The following is a 21,242-nucleotide window of genomic DNA, read 5'->3' on the forward strand; positions in this document are numbered from 1 at the left end:
TAATAATATTTCCCAGGGCAGTCATCGAATCAAACAGCATGGAACAGGCCCTTCAGTTCAACTCATCCATGCCAACAAAGTTGCCCTTCTAAGCTAGTCCCATTTGTCCACAATTGGCACAAATGCCTCTAAAACTATCCAAGGTATTTAATCACAAAATGCTGGAGTAACTCAGCAGGTCAGGCAGCATCTCAGGAGAGAAGGAATGGGTGACGTTTCGGGTCGAGACCCTTCTTCAGTCTGAAGAAGGGTCTCGACCCGAAACGTCGCACATTCCTTCTCTCCTGAGATGCTGCTGACCTACTGAGTTACTCCAGCATTTTGTGAATAAATACCTTCGATTTGTACCAGCATCTGCAGTTATTTTCTTACATCTAAACCTATCCAAGTCATCAACTATTCATTCTCCTCGCTGTTGTCTTAAGACTTTATACTTTCGAGATACCGTGCGGAAATGGGCCCTTCGGCCCACTGAGTCCCTGCCGACCAGCGATCACCCCGTATACTAGCACAATCCCACACGCTAGGGGCAACTTACAATTTTCACCAAAGCCAAGCAACCTACAAACCTGTACGTCTTTGGAGTGTGTGAGGAAGCCCATGTGGTCACGGGGAGAACATACAAACTCTGTAGTCACAGCACCTGTAGCCCGGATCGAACCTGACAGCAACACTACTGCTGCGCCACCGGGCCGTCGTATCTGTTTCCAATAGACAATAGACAATAGACAATAGGTGCAGGAGGAGGCCAATCGGCCCTTCGAGGCAGCACCGCCATTCAATGTGATCGTAGCTGATCATTCTCAATCAGTACCCCGTTCCTGCCTTCTCCCCACACCCCCTGACTCCGCTATCCTTAAGAATGCATCTAGCTCTCTCTTGAATGCATTCAGAGAATTGGCCTCCACTGCCTTCTGAGGCAGAGAATTCCACAGATTCACAACTCTCTGACTGAAAAAGTTTTTCCTCATCTCAGTTCTAAATGGCCTCCCCCTTATTCTTAAACTGTGGCCCCTTGGTCTGGACTCCCCCAACATTGGGAACATGTTTCCTGCCTCTAACGTGTCCAACCCCTTAATAATCTTATACGTTTCGATAAGATCCCCTCTCATCCTTCTGAATTCCAGTGTATACAAGCCGAGTCGCTCCAGTCTTTCAACATATGACAGTCCCGCCATTCCGGGAATTAACCTAGTAAACCTACGCTGCACGCCCTCAATAGCAAGAATATCCTTCCTCAAATTTGGAGACCAAAACTGCACACAGTACTCCAGGTGCGGTCTCACTAGGGCCCTGTACAACTGCAGAAGGACCTCTTTGCTCCTATACTCAACTCCTCTTGTTATGAAGGCCAACATTCCATTGGCTTTCTTCACTGCCTGCTGCACCTGCATGCTTCCTTTGGCTGTGTCGCGTTTCATATCCCCGATTTTTCCCAGCCTTCCCCATTCTCTCCATCTCCTCCACCAAGGCCCGTTCCCCTTGGTTCCCATTGCCTTCCAGAGAGTTCACCACCTAGATGCATCCTTGCATTGCGTTTCCCCCCCAGGTTGCTACAGGTGGACCTGACACCAGGTGGATTTATTTTGTGGGTGGTGAGTTGGGGGGGGGGGAGTTGGACTGTTTTTAATTTTTCAGCTACGTGTTTCATTAATTACGATAAATCTCTTTGCCATCACTTTCAGTTTCTCATAATGTTGCCTGTGATAATCTAGTTGGCCGCATCTATAACAACACCACCACAGCAAAGTGGATCGTCCACCACACGCCCATCTATCTGGGCAGACAGTCAGAACCTTTAGCCCAGGGCGGAAGTATCAAAGACTTTGGGGCCTAGCTTTAAGGTGAGGCAGGCAAAGCTTAAAGGGGATGTGTGGGGCAAGTTTACACAGGGTGATGGATGTCTGGAAAGCACTGAAAGGCTTTTAAATAGGCACGAGGAAGTGCAGGGATTACAGGGATATGGATCATGTACTGGCTGATGAGATCCGTTTAACTTGGCATAATGTTCGGGATAAGCATTGTTAGCTAGTCCCATTTGTCCACAATTGGCACAGATGCCTCTAAAACTATCCAAGGTATTTAATCACAAAATGCTGGAGTAACTCAGCAGGTCAGGCAGCATCTCAGGAGAGAAGGAATGGGTGACGTTTCGGGTCGAGACCCTTCTTCAGTCTGAAGAAGGGTCTCGACCCGAAACGTCGCACATTCCTTCTCTCCTGAGATGCTGCTGACCTACTGAGTTACTCCAGCATTTTGTGAATAAATACCTTCGATTTGTACCAGCGTCTGCAGTTATTTTCTTACATCTAAACCTATCCATGTCATCAACTATTCATTCTCCTCGCTGTTGTCTTAAGACTTTATACTTTCGAGATACCGTGCGGAAATGGGCCCTTCGGCCCACTGAGTCCCTGCCGACCAGCGATCACCCCGTATACTAGCACAATCCCACACGCTAGGGGCAACTTACAATTTTCACCAAAGCCAATCAACCTACAAACCTGTACGTCTTTGGAGTGTGTGAGGAAGCCCATGTGGTCACGGGGAGAACATACAAACTCTGTAGTCACAGCACCTGTAGCCCGGATCGAACCCGACAGCAACACTACTGCTGCGCCACTGGGCCGTCCTATCTGTTTCCAATAGACAATAGACAATAGGTGCAGGAGGAGGCCATTCGGCCCTTCGAGGCAGCACCGCCATTCAATGTGATCGTAGCTGATCATTCTCAATCAGTACCCCGTTCCTGCCTTCTCCCCATACCCCCTGACTCCGCTATCCTTAAGAGCTCTATCTAGCTCTCTCTTGAATGCATTCAGAGAATTGGCCTCCACTGCCTTCTGAGGCAGAGAATTCCACAGATTCACAACTCTCTGACTGAAAAAGTTTTTCCTCATCTCAGTTCTAAATGGCCTCCCCCTTATTCTTAAACTGTGGCCCCTTGGTCTGGACTCCCCCAACATTGGGAACATGTTTCCTGACTCTAACGTGTCCAACCCCTTAATAATCTTATACGTTTCGATAAGATCCCCTCTCATCCTTCTGAATTCCAGTGTATACAAGCCGAGTCGCTCCAGTCTTTCAACATATGACAGTCCCGCCATTCCGGGAATTAACCTAGTAAACCTACGCTGCACGCCCTCAATAGCAAGAATATCCTTCCTCAAATTTGGAGACCAAAACTGCACACAGTACTCCAGGTGCGGTCTCACTAGGGCCCTGTACAACTGCAGAAGGACCTCTTTGCTCCTATACTCAACTCCTCTTGTTATGAAGGCCAACATTCCATTGGCTTTCTTCACTGCCTGCTGCACCTGCATGCTTCCTTTGGCTGTGTCGCGTTTCATATCCCCGATTTTTCCCAGCCTTCCCCATTCTCTCCATCTCCTCCACCAAGGCCCGTTCCCCTTGGTTCCCATTGCCTTCCAGAGAGTTCACCACCTAGATGCATCCTTGCATTGCGTTTCCCCCCCAGGTTGCTACAGGTGGACCTGACACCAGGTGGATTTATTTTGTGGGTGGTGAGTTGGGGGGGGGGGAGTTGGACTGTTTTTAATTTTTCAGCTACGTGTTTCATTAATTACGATAAATCTCTTTGCCATCACTTTCAGTTTCTCATAATGTTGCCTGTGATAATCTAGTTGGCCGCATCTATAACAACACCACCACAGCAAAGTGGATCGTCCACCACACGCCCATCTATCTGGGCAGACAGTCAGAACCTTTAGCCCAGGGCGGAAGTATCAAAGACTTTGGGGCCTAGCTTTAAGGTGAGGCAGGCAAAGCTTAAAGGGGATGTGTGGGGCAAGTTTACACAGGGTGATGGATGTCTGGAAAGCACTGAAAGGCTTTTAAATAGGCACGAGGAAGTGCAGGGATTACAGGGATATGGATCATGTACTGGCTGATGAGATCCGTTTAACTTGGCATAATGTTCGGGATAAGCGTTGTGTTCCTGTGTTGTACTGTTCTATGTTGAATGATAATAGAGATAAATGACAGAAATAGGCCCTTCGGCCCCTTTAGTCCATGCTGACCACCAACCTCAACTATTCACACTAATCCTGCACTGATCGCAGTTTTTAGTATTCACCCCAGATTTTCATCAACCAGATATTACCTCTCACCTACATACGACAGTCAATTTACAGATGGCTAATCAACCTACAAACCTGCTCGCCTTTGAAGTTTTACTTTGAAGGTATATTGTGGAAACAGGCCCTTCGGCCCACTGAATCCGCTCCGACCAGCAATTCCCGCACTTTAACACTATCCTACACACACACGCACACACACAAACACACACACACACACACACACACACACACACACACACACACACACACACGCACGCACGCACGCAGGCACGCACACACACACACACACACACACAACACACCCACCCACTAGGGAAAATTTACACTCATACCAAACCTGTACTTCTTTGGAGTGTGGGAGGAAACCGAAGATCTCGGAGAAAGCCCGAGCGGTCACGGGGAGAACGTACAAACTCCGTACAGACGGCGCCCGTAGTCGGGATTGGACCCACGTCTCTGACATTGTAAGCACTGTAAGGCAGCAACTCTTCCGCTGCACCACCGCGCCACCCAATGATGGAATGTGGGAGAAAACCGGAGGACCTCGAGAAAACCCACATGGTCACAGGGAGAACGTGCAAACTCCACAAAGATGGTCGGAATCGAATCCGGGTCTTTGGCATCGCCAGCCGCCCTAATGTCAGGGGGTGGTATAAACTGAGGGGTCATGGGGTGAATTGGAAGAGCACCTCATATTTTGCTAGGGCAGCTTACAGCCCAGCGGTATGAACGTTGATTTCTCTAATTTCAAGTAGCCCTTGCATTCCCCTGTCTCCAACCCTCCACTCTGGTCGTCCTACTAGTTCTACTGTTCGCATCCTTCGCTATCACCTCTTCCCCAGCCAACAATGGGCCATTGTGGGCTCCACCCTTCCTTGGTCATCCGTTGCTGGCCCTGATTTGTTCTGGTCTTTTCATACCTCTAGATTCATCCCCACCCTCTACATTCAGTCTGAGGAAGGGTCCGACCCAAATCGTCACCTATCCCTTCTCTCCAGAGATGTTGCCTGACCCGCTGAGTTACTCCAACACTTTGTATCTATCCATCTATCCAGCTATTTACATACTAAAACTCTCGTTTGTTTGGTTGATTGATTGTTCCAGAACTACAGCCAAAACGGTACACGATAGCGCGTACAATTTTAGGCCCACCTTACTCACCGTCGTCCCTTTGGTGCTAATGGGAGAAGTTTCATTGAAATCGGTGTGATATATTTTAAAAGTTATTCACATTTTAAAGTTTAAATCTATCTCCCAGGGAGAGAGGTGTGTGGAGGGATGGGGGGGAAGGATAAGGGGAGTTAAGGGGGATGGAGTGGGGGGGAGGGGAAGGGGGAGGGGAAGAGGGAAGGGGGAGGGAAGGGGAGGAGGGAGGGGCCCTGGCTGCCTTCAGCATTCAACGTCACAATGGGACCCGCCCGAGTGACGCGAGTGGTGGCCAATAGGGAGGGGGGGAAGCGGCTGCTGAGCCGACGAGCTGCCGCTAACTTTAATAAATTAGCTCCCCCTCCCTCGCCGGGAGGACCGGCGGCCGTCCCGGCGTGCCCCGCGCCTGACCTTCCTCCCATGGTGCAGCGCGGTGGCAGAGGGTCCAACAAGATGGCCGTCTCTGCCGTTCGCCGCCGAGCTGCAGGAGAGGCTTCAGGGTCCACGGCTCGCTCTGGCTGCAGCGCTGGGCACACGGTGCCGAGGCGAGTGGCCCCCTCTCCCCTTCCCTGCCCCCCCTCGCCTGCCCACGGCCCCTGGGGACACTCCCCCCGGCAACGGTTCCACGGATCGTCAGTTGCGGGAGGCTTGCCGGGCCTGCAGGATCGCCAGTTGCGGGAGGCTTGCCGGGCCCACACGAGTGCCCACAGGGGAGATTTGAACCCAACGGGTCCACGCCCGTCCAGTCTTCTTCATCCTTCATCTTCATCTTGCAACTTCATCCTTAGATCCAAAGACGATGATTTATTTCTAAGTTAACGATGGTAGCTTCTTTTGATCCTGGGATTACAGAATAATGAAAGGCACGCATCGAGTGGATGTGGAGAGGATGTTTCCACTGGTGGGAGAGTCTAGGACCAGAGGACACAGCCTCAGAATTAAAGGGCGCTCTTTTAGAAAGGAGGTGAGGAGGGACTTCTTTAGTCAGAGGGTAGTTAATCTGTGGAACTCATTGCCACAGAGGGCTGTGGAGGCCAAGTCAGTTGATATTTTTAAGACAGAGATAGATACATTATTGATTAGAACGGGTGTCAATGGTTATGGGAAGAGGGCAGGAAAATGGGATTAGGTGGCAGAGATCAGCCATGATTGAATGGCGGTGTACACTCGATGGGCCGAATGGCCTAATTCTACTCCTGTAACTTGTGAACTTGTGAAGCAACATGTGCTCTCATTCATTGGGGTGAACGAGGTCCACTTTTACATCAGGCAAGGCATCACCAACCTCACCCCTTCCCAATGTGCTGGAAAATTCCTGTAGGTTGCTGGAATTAAGGGCCAACTCAGGAAGCATCACAGTAAAATCTGGGAACAGCTCCATCCAAGACCGCTAGAACTTGCAGAGAGTTGAGGACGCAGCCCGGACCAACACACAAACCAACCTCCCTTCCACCGGCTCCATCTACACTTCACGCTGCCTCGGCAAGGCCAGTAGCATCATCATGGACCAGTCTCACCCCGGTCACTCCCTCTCCACCCCTCTCCCATCAGGCAAGAGGTATAGAAGTGTGAAAACGCACACCTCCAGATTCAGGGACAGTTTCTTCCCAGCTGTTATCAGGCAACTGAACCATCCTACCACCAACTAGAGAGCAGCCCTGAGCTACTATCTACCTCATTGAAGACCCTAGGACTATCTTTAATTGGACTTTACTGGCTTTACCTTGCACTAAACGTTATTCCCTTTATCATATATTTAGACACTGTAAATGGCTCGATTGTAATCATGTATTGTCGTACCGCTGAATGGATATCACGCAACAAAAGCTTTTGACTGTTCCTCAATAAACTAAACATAGAAACATAGAAACATAGAAAATAGGTGCAGGAGTAGGCCATTCGGCCCTTCGAGCCTGCACCGCCATTCAATATGATCATGGCTGATCATCCAACTCAGTATCCCGTACCTGCCTTCTCTCCATACCCCCTGATCCCTTTAGCAAAAAGGGCCACATCTAACTCCCTCTTAAATATAGCCAATGAACTGGCCATATAGCCAATGATCTGGCTATATAAACTAAACCAAACTAAACTATCCAACCAACTGAGGTTCGAAAATGACCAATAAGTCTTGTGAGTTGAAAGAGCTTTGGGGGAATTATTCTCGGAGTGTAGGTGGTGAAACTTGTGAGCACAACTAAGGAGTATTGCAGATAGGGCGTAGGTGGGAGGTTTCATGGAATAAACAGTTTCGTTCTATGCTCATGCACTCTTTAATGGAAGAACATTGTGACTCCCAGCCCAGTCTAGTTTAGGTTAAAGATACAGCGCGGAAACAGGCCCTTCAGCCCACCGAATCTGCACCGACCAGCGATCCCCGCACATTAACACTATCCTGCACACACTAGGGACAATTAACACTTATACCAAGTATACAAACCCAAGCCAATTAACCTACAAACCTGTACGTCTTTGGAGTGTGGGTGGAAACCGAAGATCTCGGAGAAAACCCACGCAGGTCACGGGGAGAACGTACAAACTCCGTACAGACGGCAGCCGTAGTCAGGATCGAACTCGGGTCTCCGGCGCTGCAAGCGCTGTAAGGCAGCAACTCTACCGCTGCGCCACCGTGCCACCCACAGTCTTCAGTATCACCCACAGGCTGATACTCTTCCGATACTCTTCCAAAGTGGATAGGTCCACAGAGGCTGATACATTAATTTCCACTAACACCACTTGAGATCATCAAACAAGGTTTGTTTTGAAGCTCACTTTGCAAAAAAAGTTTTAAGACAGCGTTTTGTGCAGGAAGGAACTGCAGATGCCGGTTTAAACCGAAGGTAGACGTAAAATGCTGGAGTAACTCAGCAGGCCAGGCTGCATCTCTGGAGATAAGGAATGGGTGATGTTTCGGGTCGAGAGAGCGGTCCTGAGCTACCATCTACCTCATTGGAGACCCTTGGACAATCTTTAATTGGACTTTACTGGACTTTATCTTGCACTAAACATTATCCCCTTCATCATGTATCTGCACACTGTGGACACTTTGATGGGAATCATGTATAGTCTTTCCGCAGACTGGTGAGGAGGGTCTCCACCCGAAACGAGTCTGAAGAAGGGTCTCGACCCAAAACGCCGCCCATTCTTTAAGGGGAGCATTCCTTTGAAAGTACGTGAAGCTGGTAGATTTTTTTCTGGTATTTGCACCAATGTTGCATCTGAGGTAGCAACCCTTGTGCTTCAGGTCAAGATCCCTGTTCAATGGGGAGCCTAAGGCACCGCATCTGTGCAATATTTGCCTCCATGGAGATCTGTGCCAATACACAAGCCTGCTTTGCCTGACAGGCTGCGATTGAGACAATGACGAACAGCACCTTTTCCCTTTGCAAAGAGCATTGGTTAAACCCCACCCCCAGAGTCGCTAGCCACCAACATTGTCCAAACTTTGTGCCCAAACACCCCATGTTTGAGTGTTTATAAAAGGTGGCGCAGCGGTAGAGTTGCTGCCTCACAGCGCCAGAGACCCGGGTTTGATTCTGACTATGAATGCTGTCTGTACGGAGTTTGTACGTTCTCCCTGTGACCGCGTGGGTTTTCTCCGGGTGCTTCGGTCTCCTCCCACACTCCAAAGACGTGCAGTTTTGTAGTTTAATTGGCTTCTGTAAAATTGTCCCTCGTGTGCAAGATAGAACTAGTGTATAGGTGATCGCTGGTCAGCGTGGTCTTGGTGGGCTGGAGGCCTCCTTGCATACCATACCTCTAAGCTAAATTAAATGAAAGAAATCTATTCAAAATAATAAAGGCATTGAAACATGAAACATCTATTAAACAGTTTAGAAATTACTTTTCCTTGAAACGTTAAAAGAATCTAAAAATGCATTCAGTAGAACACATTTTAAAAAGAATTGAACACATGTAAAAATGTAAAAAGACACAAATGTCTGGAGTAACTCAGCAGGTCAGGCAGCATCTCTGGAGAACATGGATAGGTGACGTTTTGGGTTGAGGCTCTTCTTCAGACTAATTGTTGAGAGGGGAGAAGTACATTGGAAAAGGGGAGAGCCAGGACAAAGTGAGGCCGATAATAGGCCCACATAGGCAGGGGGGGGGGTTGATAGGCAGATGGTTGGAGCAAAGACCAGAGATAAGAGAAAGAAGTTGTGAGACAGGTTTGAAGAGTTGGATTGTAAAGCCAGAGGGAGGAAAATAGCAGGGTGGGAGGTGAGGGGTGGGGGGTAGGGGGAGTAAGTTGGGGAGAGAAATAGCTTGGAGTTCAGGTGGGGAACAAGGGAGGGAAGAGGGGGGAAGAGAGGGGTTTGTGGGTGGTGGGGTTAGCTAGTTACACTAAACTTGGAATATTCAATGTTCATACCACAATTTGACTCCGGACTGTCAAAGCAGTCACAGCCAGACATAAAAACAGCTTTTTTTCCCCACGAGTAGTAGTTCTACTCAATAACCAAAGTCTGTAGGCTCTTTTTTGCTCTGGTTTATTTTCACCCACATATTTAGACCGTAATGTTGTATCCTTATTGTTTTGATGTGTTTATGCTTTATTCTTAATTGTTAACTGTATGTTTGTGTTGTGATTTGTGAGCGGAGCACCAAGGCACATTCCTTGTATATGGACATACTTGGCCAATAAAATGTATTCATTCATTCATTCATTGATTCATTCATTGGGTTGTGTGCTATCCAAGCGGAATATGAGGTGCTGTTCCTCTAGTTTGCGTGTGGCCCCACGGGGAGAAGGCAGGAACGGGGTACTGATTGAGAATGATCAGCCGTGTGGCTGCGCCTAACAGCTGCGGCTCGCTGGCAGTCGGTTTGTCTTTTTTCCTTTTTTTTTGTTTGTGTGTCGGGGTTGGGATGGTTTTTGTTTCTGTTTTTGGCTGTGTATGTGTGGGGTGGGGTGGGGTGGGGTGGGGTGGGGTGGGGTGGGGGAAACTTTTCTTTTATTAGGTCTCTTCCCCGGGGCGCAGCTCGGCTGCGGGGCCTTCCATCGCCCGCGGGGCCTTCCATCGCCCGGAGCGGCTCGGCCGCTGGACTTAACATCGCCGGCGCGGTTCGGCCGCGGGACCTAACAGTGCCCGGTGCGGCTCGGCCGCGGGGCCTTCCATCGCCCGGTACGGCCGCGGGACGTTTCAGCGCTCGGTGCGGCTCAGCCGCGGGGCCTTCCATCGCTCGGCGCGGCTCTGCCGCGGGACGTTTCAGCGCCCGGCGCGACCTCGGGGCCTTCCATCGCCCGGCGCGGCTCAGCCGCGGGACTTGGCAGCTCCCGGTGCGGCTCGGCCGCGGGGCCTTCCATCGCCCGGCGCGGGTCGGCCGCTGGACTTAACATCGCCGGCGTGGCTCGGCCGCGGGACGTTTCAGTGCCCGGTGCGGCTCGGCCGCGGGGACTTCCATCCCCTTGCGGGGGCTGTGCGGGTCGGTCGCCTCGGTAGGGGTCGAGCTGTCTGTCCGTGGGCGTGGGGGGGAAGAGAGTGGAAGTTTTGTTGCCTCCATCACAGTGAGGGGGTGTTTGGAGTCACTGTGATGGATGTTTGTGTTGGGGTCGTGTGTCCTGTGTTCTATTCTTTTTTGTTGTGTTCTGTGACTGCTGTAATCTCGTTTGGTATCTGTACCGAATGACAATAAAGTTCTGTAAATCTGTAAAATCTGTAAAATGATCACATTGAATGGTGGTGCTGGCTCAAAGGGCCGAATGGCCTACTCCTGCACCTATTGTCTATTGTCTATTGTCTATTGTCTAAATACAAGTCTGTTACATGGATATGCTCACAGTGCAAATTGATTTTGGGGTTTGAAGACTCCTGGAGCATTATCCATCCACAAAGGCTTTTCACTGTACCTCGGTACACGTGACAATGAACTAAACTGAACTGAGGTACTGCGCTGCCCTGTGTTATTCTCAACAAATGCACTGCGTCAAAGGATTCTTGCCTAGGTGAGTACAAATGAGCCACTTATGGGGTGTATTAGGAGCAGATGGGGCGTGGAGTTGGAAAAGCAAATCAGCTATATAACCACACGATAGTCTTTGACATGTTGGATTTTTAATTGTAAAACTGTTTTGTGCGCAGGGAACCATTTAGAGAAGTTAAGGATGCAGCAACAGGCTTATTGTACTCGATGGATCAATGGTGTTTTATTGCCACGTGTTCAATGCACAGTGAAATTATTTTTGCATTGCTCACTCATGCAACACCAACACATGCCCCCCATTGGATGTGTCGGTGTTGCAGGTGAGCAAAGGTGTCTTCAGAGGCACGAGGGAAGAGCTGGCCAAAGTTGGCTGGAAAGGGACCCTAGCAGGGAATGACGGTGGAACGGCAATGGCAAGAACTTCTGGGAATAATTCAGAAGATGCAGGATCAAGTCAAGTTTATTTGTCACATACACATACACGATGTGCAGTGAAATGAAAGTGGCAATGCCTGCGGATTGTGCAAAAAAAATTACAATTACAGCATAAAAATGAAAATTAATACAGAAAAAAAATGTAATCCCCGGAGATATAATAGTTAACAGTCCTAATGGCCTGTGGGAAGAAACTCCGTCTCATCCTCTCTGTTTTCACAGCGTGACAGCGGAGGTGTTTGCCTGACCGTAGCAGCTGGAACAGTCCGTTGCTGGGGTGGTAGGGGTCCCCCATAATGTTGCTGGCTCTGGATCTGCACCTCCTGATGTATAGGTCCTGCAGGGGGGCGAGTGTAGTTCCCATGGTGCGTTCAGCCGAACGCACTACTCTCCGCAGGGCCTTCCTGTCCTGGGCAGAGCTGTTCCCAAACCAGACTGTGATGTTGCCAGACAAGATGCTCTCTACAGCCCCAGAGTAGAAGCACTGAAGGATCCTCAGAGACACTCTGGATTTCCTCAGCTGTCTGAGGTGGTAAAGGCGCTGCCTTGCCTTACCCACCAGTGCTGCAATGTGCGTTGTCCATGTCAGATCCTCTTTGATGTGGACTCCGTAGAGGAAGAAAGATTCTAGGGGGAGAAAGAGGCGACCGTGGCTGACAATCGAAGTCAAGGACAGTATACAACTAAAAGAGAAGGCAGATAACATTGCAAAGATTAATGGGAAGCCAGAGGATTGGGAAGCTTTTAAAGAACAACGGAAGGTAACTAAAAAGGCAATAAGGGGAGAAAAGATTAAATACGAAGGTAAACAAAGGCAAATAATATAAAAGAGGATAGCAAGATTTTCTTCAGTTATATAAAGAGTAAGAAAGAGGCAAAAGTGGACATTGGACCGCTGGAGAATGATGCAGGAGAAGTGATAATGGGGAATAAAGAAATGGCAGAGGAGTTGAATAACTTTTTTGCAACAGTTTTCACAGTGGAAGACACCAGCAACGTGCCTGATATTCAAGAGAGTCAGGGGGTGGAAGTTAGTGGAGTGGCTATTACTAGGGAGAAGTTGCTTGGGCAGCTGGAAGGGCTGAAGGTTGATAAGTAACCTGGACTGGATGGACTGCACCCTCGGGTGCTGAAAGAGGTGGCTTTAGAGATTGTGGAGGCATCGACAGTGATATCTCAGGAATCACTAGAGTCAGGAGTGGTGCCAATATTACCACACTGTACAATAAGGGAGCAAAGCAGAATAGTGGGAACTACAGGCCGACTTTAGTCTGACTTCGGTGGTTGGTGAGATGTTAGAGTCCATTATAAAGGATGAGGTTATGGAGTACTTAGAAGTTCATGATAAAATAGGTTGAAGTCAGCTTGGTTTTGTGAAGGGGAGGTCTTGCCTGACAATTCTGGTGGAATTCTTTGAAGAAGTAAATAGCAGGACAGACAAAGAAGAGTCAGTGAATGTTTACGTAGATTTTCAGAAAGCCTTTGATAAGGTGACACACGTGAGGCTGTTAAGGAAGATGAGAGCCCATGGTATCAAAGGGAAGATACTGGCATGGACAGACACAAAATGCTGGAGTAACTCAGCGGGACAGGCAGCATCTGTGGAGAGAAGGAATTGGGTGACGATTCGGGTTGAGACCCTTCTTCCAAAACGTCACCCATTCCTTCTCGCCAGAGATGCTGCCTATCCCGCTGAGTTACTCCAGCTTCTTGTGTCTATCTTTGGTTTAAACCAGCATCTGTAGTTCCTTCCTACACATACTGGCATGGATAGGAGGTTGGCTGGATGGCAGAAGACCAAGGGTGGCAATAAAGGGTTGGCTGCCAGTGACTAGCGGAGTTCCGCAGGGGTCAGTACTGGGGCTGCTACTCTTCACGTTGTATATTAATGATTTGGACGAGGGGATTGAAGGCTTTGTGGCCAAATTTGCAGATGATACGAAAATAGGTGGAAGGGCAGGGAGTGTAGAGAAAGCAGGGACTCTGCAGAAGGACTTGGATAGGTTGGGAGAGTGGGCAGAGAAGTGGCAGATGGAATATATCGTAGCAAAGTGTGGAGTCATGCATTTTGGTAGCAGGAATAAAGGCGTAGACTATTTTCTAAATGGGGAGAGATTCCAGAAATCGGCAGTGCAAAGGGACTTGGGAGTGTTGGTGCAGGATTCCCAAAAAGTTAATCTGCAAGTCGAATCGGTAGTAAAGAACGCAGATGTAATGCCAGCATTTATTTCATAAGGGATGTAAGCTGAGGCTCTATGAGACAATAGACAATAGACAATAGGTGCAGGAGTAGGCCATTCGGCCCTTTGAGCCAGCACCAACCCCGTTCCTGCCTTCTCCCCATACCCCCTGACTCCGCTATCTTTAAGAGCTCTATCTAGCTCTCTCTTGAATGCATTCAGAGAATTGGCCTCCACTGCCTTCTGAGGCAGAGAATTCCACAGATTTACAACTCTCTGACTGAAAAAGTTTTTCCTCATCTCCATTCTAAATGGCCTACCCCTTATTCTTAAACTGTGGTCCCTGCTTCTGGACTCCCCCAACATTGGGAACATGTTTCCTGCCTCTAACGTGTCCAAACCCTTAATAATCTTATATGTTTCGATAAGATCTCCTCTCATCCTTCTAAATTCCAGTGTATACAAGCCTAGTCGCTCCAGTCTTTCATCATATGACAGTCCCGCCATTCCGGGAATTAACCTAGTAAACCTACGCTGCACGCCCTCAATAACAAGAATATCCTTCCTCAAATTTGGAGACCAAAACTGCACACAGTACTCCAGGTGTGGTCTCACTAGGGCCCTGTACAACTGCAGAAGGACCTCTTTGCTCCTATACTCAACTCCTCTGTCATAAAGGGCAACATGCCATTGGCTTTCTTCACTGCCTGCTGTACCTGCATGCTAACGTTAAGTGACTGATGAACAAGGACACCCAGATCTCTTTGTACTTCCCCATTTCCTAACTTGACACCATTCAGATAATAATCTGCCTTCCTGTTCTTACCACCAAAGTGGATAACCTCACATTTACCCACATTAAACTGCATCTGCCATGCATCCGCCCACTCACACACCCTGTCCAGGTCACCCTGCAACCTCATAGCATCCTTCTGCCACATTGCCACCCAGCTTTGTGTCATCTGCAGATTTGCTAATGTTACCTTTAATCCCTTCATCTAAGTCATTAATGTATATTGTAAATAGCTGTGGTCCCAGCACCGAGCCTTGCGGTACCCCACTAGTCACTGCCTGCCATTCTGAAAGGGACCCGTTAATCCCTACTCTTTGTTTCCTGTCTGAAAACCAATTTTCTATCCATGTCAGTACCCTACCCCCAATACCATGTGCTCTAATTTTGCCCACTAATCTCCTATGTGGGACCTTGTCAAAGGCTTTCTGAAAGTCCAGGTATACTACATCCACTGGCTCTCCCTTGTCCATTTTCCTAGTTACATCCTCAAAAAATTCCAGAAGATTAGTCAAGCATGATTTCCCCTTCGTAAATCCATGCTGACTCGGAACGATCCTGTTACTGCTATCCAAATGTTCCGCAATTTCTTCTTTTATAATTGACTCCAGCATCTTCCCCACCACTGATGTCAGGCTAACTGGTCAATGATTTCCTGTTTTCTCTCTCCCTCCTTTCTTAAAAAGTGGGATAACATTAGCTACCCTCCAATCCACAGGAACTGATCCTGAATCTTTAGAGCATTGGAAAATGATCACCAATATGCCCACGATTTCTAGAGCCACTTCCTTAAGTACCCTGGGATGCAGACCATCAGGCCCTGGGGATTTATCAGCCTTCAGTCCCATCAGTCTACCCAATACCATTTCCTGCCTAATGTGAATTTCCTTCAGTTCCTCCGTCATCCTAGGACCTCTGTCCACTAGAACATCTGGGAGATTGTTTGTGTCTTCCTTAGTGAAGACAGATCCAAAGTACCGGTTCAACTCGTCTGCCATTTCCTTGTTCCCCATAATAAATTCACCTGCTTCTGTCTTCAAGGGACCTCAAGAGGCACTGGTCAGGCCGCATTTGGAATATTATGAGCAATTTTGGGCACCGTATCTGAGGAAGGACGTGCTAGTTCTGGAGAGGGTCCAGAGGAGGTTTACAAGAATGATCCCAGGAATGAGTGGGTTAACGAATGATGAGCATTTGATGGCACTGGGCCTGTACTCGCTGGAGTTTAGAAGAATGAGAGGGGACCTCATCGAAACGTGCCGAATAGTGAAAGGCTTGGATGTGGAGAGGTTGTTTCCACGGGTGGGAGAGTCTAGGACTAGAGAATATAGCCTTAGAATTAAAGGATGTTCCTTTAGGAAAGAAATGAGGAGGAATGTCTTTAGACAGAGGGCGGTGAATCTATGGAATTCTTTGCCACCGAAGGCTGTGGAGGCCTGGTCAATGGATGTTTGTAAGGCGGAGATAGATAGAATCTATCTATCAGTGCGGGTGTCAGGGGTCATGGGGAGAAGGCAGGAGAATGGGGTTAGGATAGATCAGCCATGATTGAATGGTGGAGTACACTTAATGGGCCGAATGGCCTAATTCTGCTCCTATTACTTATGACCTTATGACCTTATAGGACCATAAGATGTTGGAGCAGAATTAGGCTATTCGACTCATTGATTCTACTCCGCCATTCAATCATGGCTGATCTATCTCTCGCTCATAACCCCATTCTCCTTATTGCGGCACGGTGGCACAGCAGTAGAGTTGCTGCCTTACAGCGAATGCAGCGCCGAAGACTCAGGTTCGATCCCGACTACGGGTGCTGTACTGTACAGAGTTTGTACGTTCTCCCCGTGACCTGCGTGGGTTTTCTCCAAGATCTTCGGTTTCCTCCCACACACCAAAGACGTACAGGTATGTAGGTTAATTGACTGGGTAAATGTAAAAAATGTCCCTAGTGTGTGTAGGATAGTGTTAATGTGCGGGGATCGCTGGGCGGCGCGGACTCGGTGGGCCGAAGGGCCTGTTTCCGCGCTGTATCTCTAAATCTAAATCTTCTCCCCAAACCTTTGACGCCCATACTAATCAAGAACCTGTCAATCTCCGCTTTAAAAATTCCCAATGATTTGGCCTCCACAGCCTTCTGTGGCAATGAATTCCACAGATTCACCACCCTCTGACTAAAGAAATTCCTCCTCATCTCCATTCTAAAGGTGCGTCCTTTTATTCTAAGGCTGTGCCCTCTAGTCCTAGACTCTCCCACGGGCGGAAACATCTGGGCCCTCTTCGCACTGCTCCCATCGGGCAGGAGGTACAGAAGCCTGAAGTCCTACACCAACAGGTTCAGGAACAGCTACTTTCCTCCAACCATCAGGTTCTTGATCCAGCCTGCACTATCCTACAATGGCTTCTCTGCCTTCTGATCTGAACTTCTTGTCTAGATTACTTCCTGTTTAAGTCGCACTATTCTTTTGCACTTTCCGTTTTCACTCCCAATTTTTTTAGTTTGGAGCATTTAAGGCTGATCTGAGTAATTCCAAGTTCTGCTTCCACAGGGAGTGTGTTTTGAGTTGTGAGCATTGCTGGTGAATTGAAGAAGTGAAAAATTGCATTAGGCGAGAAATAGTATTGGGTAGACTGATGGGACTAAAGGCTGATAAATCCCCAGGGCCTGATGGTCTGCATCCCAGGGTGTTCCAGGAGGTGGCTCAATAAATCGTGGACGCACAGGTGATAATTTTCCAATGTTCAATAGATTCAGGATCAGTTCCTGTGGATTGAAGGGTAGCTAATGTTATCCCACTTTTCAAGAAAGGAGCAAGAGAGAAAATGGGAAATTATAGACCAGTTAGCCTGACATCGGTGGTGGGGAAGATGCTGGAGTCAATTATTAAAGAGGTAATAACGGCGCATTTGGATAGCGGTAAAAGGATCGGTCTAAGTCAGAATGGATTTATGAAAGGGAAATCCTGCTTGACTAATCTTCTGGAATTCTTTGAGGATGTGACAAGTAAAATGGATGAAGGGGAGCCAGTGGATATAGAGTATCTAAACTTTCAGAAAGCCTTTGGTAAGGTCCCACACGGGAGATTGGTGAGCAAAATTAAAGCACATGGTATTGGGGGTAGGGTGTTGACATGGATAGAGAATTGATTGGCAGACAGGAAGCAAAGAGTAGGAGTAAACGGGTCCTTTTCAGAATGGCAAGCAGTGGCGAGTGGAGTGCCGCAAGGCTCGGTGTTGGGGCCACACCTATTTACAATATATATTAATGATTTGGATGATGGAATTAGAAGTAACACTAGCAAGTTTGTGGATGACACAAAGCTGGGTGGCAGTGTGAACTGCGAAGCGGATGTTGGGAGGTTGCAGGGTGACCTGGACAGGTTGTGTGAATGGGCAGATGCATGGCAGATGCAGTATAATGTAGATAAATGTGAGGTTATCCACTTTGGCGGCAGAAATAAGGAGGCAGATTATTATCCCAATTGTGTCAGATTGGGTAAAGGGGAAGTGTAACGAGACCTGGGTGTCCTTGTACACTAGTCACTGAAAGTAAGCATGCAGTTACAGCAGGCAGTGAAGAAAGCTAATGGCATGTTGGCCTTCATAACGAGAGGATTTGAGTACAGGAGCAAAGATGTCCTTCTGCAGTTGTATAGGGGCCTGGTGAGACCACATCTGGAGTATAGTGCGCAGTTTTAATCTCCTAATTTGAGGAAGGATGTCCCTGCTATTGAGGCAGTGCAGCGTAGGTTCACGAGGTTAATCCCTGGGATGGAGGGACTGTCATATGAGGAAAGATTGGAAAGACTGGGCTTGTATTCACTGGAGTTTAGAAGGATGAGAGGGGATCTTATAGAGAAGTATAAAATTATAAAAGGACTGGACAAGCTAGATGCAGGAAGAATGTTCCCAATGTTGGGGGAGTCCAGAAATAGGAGCCACAGTCTTAGAATAAAGGGGAGGCCATTTAAAACTGAGGTGAGAAGAAACTTTTTCACCCAGAGAGTTGTGAATTTGTGGAATTCTCTGCCACAGAAGACAGTGGAGGCCAATTCACTGGATGAATTTAAGAGATAGTTAGATAGAGCTCTAGGGGCTAGTGGAATCAAGGGATATGGGGAGAAGGCAGGCACGGGTTACTGATTGTAGATGATCAGCCATGATCACAATGAATGGCGGTGCTGGCTCGAAGGGCCAAATGGCCTCCTCTTGCACCTATTTTCTATGTTTCTATGTTTGTAAGTTTGGATTTGGAAGAAATGCTGGCAGATCCTAACTCATTGATCAATACCTTATCATCTGAAAATATGATCCCACAAAAAGAAAGTGAGAAAAAATACAAAGCTACTGAAGACTTCCACTGTGCTGTCTGCAATTTTTCTTGGTCGTAGCAGTGATATGGCTCGCTGGGACTAAGATTTTGTATCTTAAAATCACAGCAGGACATCTACAGTCTAAAACAGGCAAGTCAAACTGCAGCTTCAGCCGGTAAGATTTCTAACAAAAACCAGAAACCATTTTTACTGGTGTTTGTTGGCCAGCATTAATTCTGCCCATGCCAGCAAAAATTGAAATTGTTTCCTGTTTTGATCAAGCCTACAACAATCTAATCTTCGGATTATTTATTCACAAAATGCTGGAGTAACTCAGCAGGTCAGGCAGCATCTCGGGAGAGAAGGAATGGGTGACGTTTCGGGTCGAGACCCTTCTTCAAACTGAAACGACCCGAAACGTCACCCATTCCTTCTCTCCTGAGATGGTGCCTGTCCCGCTCAGTTTCTCCAGCATTTTGTGTCTATCTTTGGTTTAAGCCAGCATCTGCAGTTCCTTTCTACACTAACCTTTGGATTAAGTTGGGGTAGAATCTTAAGTATATATGCTGGCACTGTAGTCTTTAGAATTTAGCGATACAGCATGGAAACGGGCTCTTCGGCCCCCCAAGTCCACGCCGACCAGCAATCCCCATACACCAGTTCTATCCTACACACTAGTGACAATTTACAATTTACCGATGCCATTTGACTGTATGTCTTTGGAGTGTGGGAGGAAACTGGAGCACCCGGAGAAAACCCACGCAGTCACAGGGAGAACGTGCAAACTCCGTACTGACAGCACCCGTAGTCAGGATCCAACCCGGGTCTCTGGCGCTGCATGGCAGCACACCACTGTGCCACTGTGCCGTCGAGTTGCTGCCTCTCAGCGCCAGAGACCAGGGTTTAATCCTGATCTCAGGTGCTGTCTGTGTGGAGTTTGCACATGCTCCATGTGACCGCGTGGGTTTTCTCCGGGTGCTCCGGTTTCCTCCCACATTCTAAAGACGTGCGGATTTAGAGGTTAAACAGCCAAAGTATTTTGCAACTGGTGTGTGGATAAGTGGTATAATCTGGGGGGGAGGTGGACGGGAGGGAGGGGAGAGTGGGTTACCGGGAAACTAGTCGTGGAATGAGATGGTGAACTTCACCCAAGACCACAAGAAATTGCTTAGAGTTGTGGACACAGCCCAGACCATTACACAAACCAACCTCCCTTCCATTGACTCCATCTACACTTCACGCTGCCTCGGCAAGGCCAGCAGCAAAATTAAGGACCAGTCACACCCCGGTCACTCCCTCTTCTCCCCTCTCCCATCAGGCAAGAGGTACAGAAGTGTGAAAACGCACACCTCCAGTTTTAGGGACAGCTTTTACCAGGCTGATATCAGGCAACTGAACGGTCTCCTCATCAGCTAGGGCAGCATGGTGGTGCAGCGGTAGAGTTGCTGCCTCACAGCGCCGGAGACCCGGGTTCGATCCTGACTACGGGCGCTGTCTGTACAGAGTTTCTACGTTCTCCCCGTGACCTGTGTGGGTTTTCTCCGAGATCTTCGGTTTCCTCCCACACTCCCAAAACGTACAGGTTTGTGGGTTAATTGGCTGGGTATAATTGTGAATTGTCCCTAGTGTGTGTAGGTAGTGGTGGTGTACGGGGATCGCTGGTCAGTGCGGACCCGGTGGTCCGAAGAGGCTGTTTCTGCGCTGTTTCTCTGAACTGATCTAAACAAATGCAGTCTTGACCTCCCATCTACCCCATTGGAAACTTTGAACCTCCTTTAATCAGACTTCAATGTTAAACCTTTGCATTAAATGTTGCACACTTTATCTCTTATCTCTGGTCGGCATGATTTTAATCATGTGTGGTCTTTTCTTTGACTGGATAGCATGCAGACGAATGCTTTTCACTGTACCTCGGTACACGTGACAAAACAATAAACTAAAGTGCATTAAACTAAGCTAAACTGAGCTAGCATGGCTTCGATGGGCAGAACTGCCCGGCTTCCATGTTGTGAGGAAATGTGGAAATAATCACAATATCTTTAAGGTAAAAATATACCGTTTTGTTTTTATTCTAGAATTGTGATATCTGGTGAAGCAGTAGACACTAGTTGTTTGGCCTGTTGGTAGGCTGAATATCTCAACAGGTGAGTGCACTTTGGTCAAATATAGAGACTGGGAAAGGTATGTTCTATTTCCTGTCAATGGGCGGCACGGTGGGGCAGCAGGTAGAGCTGCCACCTCACAGCGCCAGCGACCCGGGCCTCGTATAAGTGTGGAGTTTGCACCTTCTCCCTGTGACCGCGTGGGTTTTCTCCGGGTGCTCCGGTTTCCTCCCACATTCCAAAGGCGTGCGGGT

Source organism: Rhinoraja longicauda, chromosome 11 (genome assembly GCF_053455715.1).
Source record: "Rhinoraja longicauda isolate Sanriku21f chromosome 11, sRhiLon1.1, whole genome shotgun sequence".
Lineage (NCBI taxonomy): Eukaryota > Metazoa > Chordata > Chondrichthyes > Rajiformes > Arhynchobatidae > Rhinoraja > Rhinoraja longicauda.